Below are 7,428 nucleotides of genomic sequence, written 5' to 3'. Positions count from 1 at the left end.
GTTGCTTCTAGAGTATTCGAGATACATCCCTTATAAACCATTCTGAACTACAGCACAAAATTCTGATTCCCTCGTCAAATTTAAAATCTGAGGATTCTCTACAAGGAAGTCTTGATGGCTGGAGTGGAGACAAATAGCTATAACTGAGTAGTAGAGATAGATTGTACAGTACATTCTTTAAAATATCTTGCCCATTTATGCATTTTCTCTCTCTGAGAGCTATTCCAGGTGTCCCTTGCAAGAATATCTTGGTGGTGGTGGTGGTGAAGCCAGAGGAAAACAGAGAAGAAATATCTTCATACTAATACCTGAACACAAACACATTATAGCAGAGCTATGATTACAAGAAACAACATGAATATACAAATGTGCATTGCAAGTTCACTGTAGCCCTAAATAAGTATCCAAGCTGGTTGATAATTAGTCCCACTGGCAATGTTAGAAACTGAAGGAGTTTGGCTGGCATATTATTAAATTGTTAAACAGTATGTAATATAATATAGGATTATTTCTTGTGGGTATTGAAGACATTGTCACAATAATTGTGTAGCATAATTTACTATGGTGGAACAGGAAGCCTATTTTTAGAAAGAAGGTGCTTATAAACCATTCTTCCTGATGCTGAAACACTCAAAGACCTCTAGATTTAACTCTGCATGAAACAAATAGGTCTTAGTCTGGGTGGGAGCCCTATGGGCTACCAGTAGCAGTGACATTTTACTCAGTTGACATTTCTTGTGCTTTTTAATTTCTTGTACAGTTTTATGACTCCATCCCAGATTCTCAGGATACTGAGAAAGTTGTTGAAGACTGGACACTTAAGGAAAATGTTCTCTTTCTTTTTCTGCTTAGCCCCATCAAACAGAAGCTGATCTTCATGAGCTATGAGATCTTGCCTTTGCGTTACTGCTACGTACATCCAGGATCATGGCTTGATTATTGGGGGATAAAAGTGGGAGAGGGCTATTGCCTGCATCTAGTTGAGCACTGTGGGAAACAGGATATTGAGCTAGCCAGGCTTTCAGATTCATTCAATAGCTTGTTATGTTGGGACTGCCATAAATTTTCCTCCCAGGGTTTCTCTACTTTCAACTGCTTTTTATCATGTACATTACTCTATACATCCTTCTCTGGCCACAGATTTTGGAGGTCTGATGTTCTATCTGTTTGCAAGAAGGACCTGGCTTCTTCTTCCTGGCTGTCCAGACTTCAGTTCCCCAACGAGGCATAAGTTAAAAATTTGTGAAACCAGACAGAAAAAAAAAATACTGACTTGCAAAATGTACGGTTGTAAAAGAAAACCATGCAGTTGAAAATTAAATTTGTGCTTAAGATATATATATGTATATGTATATGTATATGTATATGTATATGTATGTGTATGTGTATGTGTATGTGTATGTGTATGTGTGTGTGTATATATGCTTACTGATACTAAGGTTGACTGAAAATAATATGAAAAGTTGAGGAAGTCATCCATTAGAACCCCAACTGTGCACATTTCTCCTCCCTGTGGCAAAGACATTTCACACAATCTCCACACTTTGTTAGTGCTTTGAAGAAGAAGTAAAGCATTCTACAACATGGAGAGCTACTTCCTGACAAGTCATGTGAAGTTGGTCATGACAGAAAATATCCAATGTGTAATTCTGAACAAAAACACATTTGAAACAAAGATGTGTGAAGTATGTATATCTGAAATTATCAGCATAGCGGGTAGTCTGGTCCTCAGTGTGAGAATCTTGAATATAGCTATTTATAGTGCTAGTGTTGTCAAATTTCTCCTTCTGAAGATTTTCTCTTACTTTGCCTATGTCTTTAAATGTCAGGAAATATGAACAGTACTCTTGGCAAGTCACGGTATGTTGGCACCTGAGGGAGAAAATCCAACAAACATCTTTTCTCGCTCCTAGTGCTTAAAATGCAATACTGTAATAAGAAAACAAATAAATATGTCCTTCCATGACACCCATTTCCATCAGCAGGGAAAGAATGATATGTAGAAGGATTACTTAAAGATTGGTGTAGAAGCTCTAATGTTGCTTTTCTCCCTAGTGATCCTGTGTAAGAATGTGGGTGCATTATTGTTCTTATCTGTCCATGACTATGTCTTTGTGTTCACATGTGTGTGCATGTTGGAGTAGTTACATGTGTGAATGCAAGTGCAGCCTCCAATTCACTTCCCGTCACTCCATGCAGCCCATGCAGTGAAAAATTCAGTATCTTCTGAATCTGCAAGAAACCTGAGTTAAAAACAAAAGGAACCATAGAGCAGTCTACGCAAATGTGGAAAGCCTTAATGTAACATTTCTGCCTTTTAAAAGAATGCATAGTTTTAGCAGCACAATGATATATTATGCACATTTAACTACTGTCATGCAGCTATACCTCTGCAGACCTTCAACAGAACACTTCCAGCTGGTGACATTGTAGTTACACTTTTTAAAAAAAATCTGTGTGAGTTTTTTGCCTGTGTATAGTTAAAATTATATAACTAAATGCTCTTTAATGAAAACACATTTGGTGCCAATGAAAAATTTAATATTAAACCAGTACCAGCACCAAATTCTAATATTCAGTAATTTCATAGTAGTGCAGACATTTAGAAAACGCTTCATTATAAATTAAAAGGAATTAAGAGAAATCAGAAAAAATTATAAAATGGTAAAACAGCACACCATGTCCCTTGCCTGCCTGGCTATGTCATACTTACTAATGTACACAGAATATGTATGTGTGTTCTGTGCCGTCAAGCCAGAACCGGCTTATGGCGACCCTGATAGGGCTTTCAAGGTAAGTGAGATATATAAGGAATGGTTTTTACCAGTTCCATTCCTCCAGTGAATATCCATGGCTGAGCAGGGATTCAAACCCTGTTCTCCAGAGTTCTAGTCTGTCGGTCTATCCACTACACCACACTGGTCATCCCACAGAACATAGTAGGATATAAAGAGAAACTATTACAATCCACAATATGCTGAAAGTTTCATACCATGATTGCTACCACAGAAGTTAAGCATATAACTCTGTTCAAATAATATAATTAAAAATGAAAACTAAATAGGGGAGCAGGACATGGGGGAGACATACTAGCCCCATCAATATTGTCCTTCACATGACCCATCTCTGCTGTGCTCTTCACCTTCACATGTTTAGATGAATACACTTAGAAGCCTCTGTGCAACCTTCAATGAAAAAGATTCCTACTGATAATGGTGCAACGCCTTTGTTGGTTGACTTGAACGTGGAAAGAAGGCCCTAGAAGACAGATAAGCTGTCTTGGGTCCTTTTAAGGAGGAAGGTGGGGTAGAAAGAAAAAGAAAGAAAGAAAGAAAGAAAGAAAGAAAGAAAGAAAGAAAGAAAGAAAGAAAGAAAGAAAGAAAGAAAGAAAGAAAGAAAGAAAGAAAGAAAGAAAGAAAGAAAGAAAGTAAGTAAGTAAGTAAGTAAGTAAGTAAGTAAGTAAGTAAGTAAGTAAGTAAGTAAGTAAGTAAGTAAGTAAGTTGGGAGTGAAACCAACTTCTGGTGCCTAATCCACACTGTTACTTCTCATGCATTCAGGCTGATGCCTGACTGAGGGTATAAGATTTGTAAGAAATGTGATTCAGCCTTGTTCTGGTCCCACCCCCATTTCTGTCATGTGTGTTCTCTTTGGATCTCCCATATATGGATAGAATGAGATCTAGAGCCAGGGCTGCTGCCAAGTTTGAAGGGAACTTGGGCCAGATTCCTTTTGGCTTTCTTCCTGGTGCCATCCTGCTGGGACTCCTGACAGACAGGCAAGCCTCCACCTGTGAATACATCAGGTAGCAGGAACAAGTGGCAATGCTGAGAGGAGTGCCAGTCTCAGATGGCTTGGACTCAGTCTCTCACAATGCCTCTGTGTACTGATATAGCACTACAAATGATTTCATGTTGGGACAGGGCTTGGAGCCATCATGAGGGAATTAAGATGAGATATGTGTGTCACGTAAAAACACTGAACTTGGCCTTGGCATTCAACTATCTCAGAGACTTTGTCACTGTCATACCTCCTCTTTGTGTGTACAGAGACATGAAGGGAGTCAATTTCTATTCATGCTGGAGATAACTGCAGAACATAGGAAAGTGCCCTAGACAAAGTGAGAACATTGGTGCATGTAGATCAGTACTGTCAATACTGATTGGCAATGACAAAGGATTTTGGGCATGAGCTTTTCCTGCCACTGAATTATGGCCCATTCTACAAGTGTCCATTCCTTCTATATTCTCTTTCTGTGGGAAAATGTAAGGGGTGTTGTTAAAATTGATTGTGAGCTTCTTTGAATACTGCATTGGCAGACAAGTGACATATTTATTAAAGACAGAAAGGAAGGAAGAGAAATGAAGATATGGCAGTGCTCTGGGGTAGAATTCCAGGGTGTTGCTCTGCAAATGCAGGCGAGTTTGCTTACCACACTTGGAAGAAAGTGAAGTGAAAGATATCAAGTAAGCAAAATCCTGCAAGACATCTAAATGAAATAAAGTAAAACACATCTTCAACAAAAAAGGAATGCCAATAAGACCTACAATTACCCAAATGTATCACTGCTCACCCCTTCACGGATTGCTGCCTTGTAGTGGCAAAGGGGCTTGAGTAGTTCAGAGAAGCTATGGGCTATGCCATGCAGGGACCCAAGATGGACAGGTCATAGTGGAGAGTTCCGACTAAACGCAATCCACCTGGAGCAGGAACTGGCAAGACACTCCAGTATCTTTGCCAAGAAAACGCCATGGACAGAAACAAAAGGCTAAAAGATATGATGCTGGAAGATGAGCCCCTCAGGTCAGAAGGTGGCCAACATGCTACTGAGGAAGAACGGAGGACAAGGACAAATAGCTCCAGAGCTAATGAAGTGGTTGGGCCAAAGCCAAAAGGACCCTCAGCTGCGGACACGCCTAGAAGTGAAAGGAAAGTCTAATGCTGTAAAGAAAAATACTGCATAGGAACCTGGAATGTAAGATCTATGAACCTTGTTAAGTTGGATGTGGTGAAACAGGAGATGGCAACAATAAACATTGACATCCTGGGCATCAGTGAACTAAAATGGACGGGAATGGGCAAATTCAGTTCAGATGATTACCATTTCTACTACTGTAGGTAAGAATCCTGTAGAAGAAATGGAGTAGCCCTCACAGTCGACAAAAGAGTGGGAAAAGCTGTACTGGGATACAATCTCAAAAATGATAGAATGATTTCAATACGAATCCAAGGCAGACTTTTCAACATCACAGTAATCCAAGTTTATGCACCAACCATCAATGCTGAAGATGCTGAAATTGACCAATTCCATGAAGACTTATAACAAATTTGAGAACTGACACCAAAGAAAGATGTTCTTGTCATTATAGGGGACTGGAATGCTAAAGTAGGGAGTCAAGAGATAAAAGGAACAGCAGGTTAGTTTGGCCTTGGAGTTCAAAACGAAGCAGAGCAAAGTCTAAAGAAATATCAGAGATCAAGTAGTTTGGAAGAAACAGCCTCAGATATACAGACGATACCACTCAGATGGCAGAAAGTGAGGAGAAATTAAAGAACCTCATAATGAGGGTGAAAGAGGAGAGCGCAAAAAATGGTCTGAAGCTCTACATCAAAAAAACTAAGATCATGGCCACTGGTCCCATCACCTCCTGGGATATCGAAGGAGAAGATATGGAGGCAGTGACAGATTTTACTTTCTTGGGCTCCATGATCACTGCAGATGGTGACAACAGCCACAAAATTAAAAGACACCTGCTTTTTGGGAGGAAAGTGATGACAAACCTAGACAGCATCTTAAAAAGCAGAGACATCACCTTGCCAACAAAGGTCCACATACAGTGGGGTCTTGACTTGAGAACTTAATCCGTATTGGAAGGCGGTTCTCAAGTCAAAAAGTTCTCAAGTCAAATCTGCATTTCCCATAGGAATGCATTGAAAACCATTTGATCCGTATCTGCTCTTTTCCGTCCATAGAAACTAATGGGAAGCTGCTATTCCGCCTTCGACCACTAGAGGGGGATATTTTGTTTCTTTTTTTCTTAGGTCAAGAAAGGTTCAGGGAAGGCAGGGAAAATACAGTCCAGGCAGTGCAGTACCAGGCAGTCCGAAGACTGTCTCCCAGTCCACTCTCTAAACGCTGGGAGGAGTGAGGAAGCAGACAGGCACCCTTTTCACTGGCCAACAGTTAACTGAAAGTTCCAATTTTGCACTTTCCCTGCCTCCCACGTGGTTTTTTTTAGTTCTTAACTCAAATCTAAGTATGTAAGTCAAGTCAATATTTTCCTATGAGAGCGGTTCTTAAGTCAAAATGTTCTTAACTCAAGTCGTTCTTAAGTCAAGACCCCACTGTAGTTAAAACTATGGTTTTTCCTGTAGTGATGTATGGAAGTGAGAGCTGGACCATAAAGAAAGCTGACTACCGAAGAATTGATGCTTTTGAATTGTGGTGCTGGAGGAGACTCTTGAGGGTCCCCTGGACTGCAAGGAGAACAAACCTATCCATTCTAAAGGAAATCAACCCTGAGTGCTCACTGGAAGGACAGATCCTGAAGCTGAGGCTTCAATACTTTGGCCATCTCTAGAGAAGAGAAGACTCCCTGGAAAATACCCTGATGTTGGGAAAATGTGAAGGCAAGAGGAAAAGGGATTGACAGAGGACGAGATGGCTGGACAGTGTCATCGAAGCGACCAAAATGAATTTGACCAAACTTCGGGAGGCAGTGGAAGACAGGAGAGCCTGGCGTGCTCCGGTCCATGGGGTCACGAAGAGTCGGAAATGACTTAATGACTAAACAACAACGACATCCTTGCTGAACAGTATCTCTTTTAGCTACATTAGCTTAGGGTTGTGATTCCCTACCTTGGGTAACCAAGAACCCTTTACCACCCACTGTGCTGGCTGGGATTTCTCGGAATTGCAATCCAAGAACACCTGAGTTACCCAAGCGTGGGAACCACTGGCTTAGGGCAACACTGGTCCCCCCAGATCATTTTTAATCTACAGCTCCCACAACCCCTCATCACTTGCACTGCTGGCTAGGACACATGAGAAGGTGGGAAGGGGAAAAATCTGACAAGTCACAGCTGGGAAACCCTGGCTTCTGCATCATTTTCCATGGAAGAGCCAAGACATCAGTGCCCTGGTCTACATACTGCAGTGGGGTTTTAGTTCCTCTGGCTCTGGACCTCTTGTGCAATGGAGTTTTTCTTTAATTCTGCATCTAAGCAGCTGAACATGGAATTCATAAGGAACAAGGATAGTGTTCCCATAATACATTGTAGAAGCTAGAGCAGTTCAGGCAATATTCATCCTGGAGAATAAACCTGAATTTTTAATAAATGCAAGCTAATTCACACTTGTCAATAATAAATTGCCTTATCTGAAAAGTTGGTAATGAAAGGAGCTGACTACGCATCTTAGACTCAATACC

Source organism: Pogona vitticeps, chromosome 4 (assembly GCF_051106095.1).
Source record: "Pogona vitticeps strain Pit_001003342236 chromosome 4, PviZW2.1, whole genome shotgun sequence".
NCBI lineage: Eukaryota > Metazoa > Chordata > Lepidosauria > Squamata > Agamidae > Pogona > Pogona vitticeps.
This window is presented reverse-complemented; position numbering follows the sequence as displayed.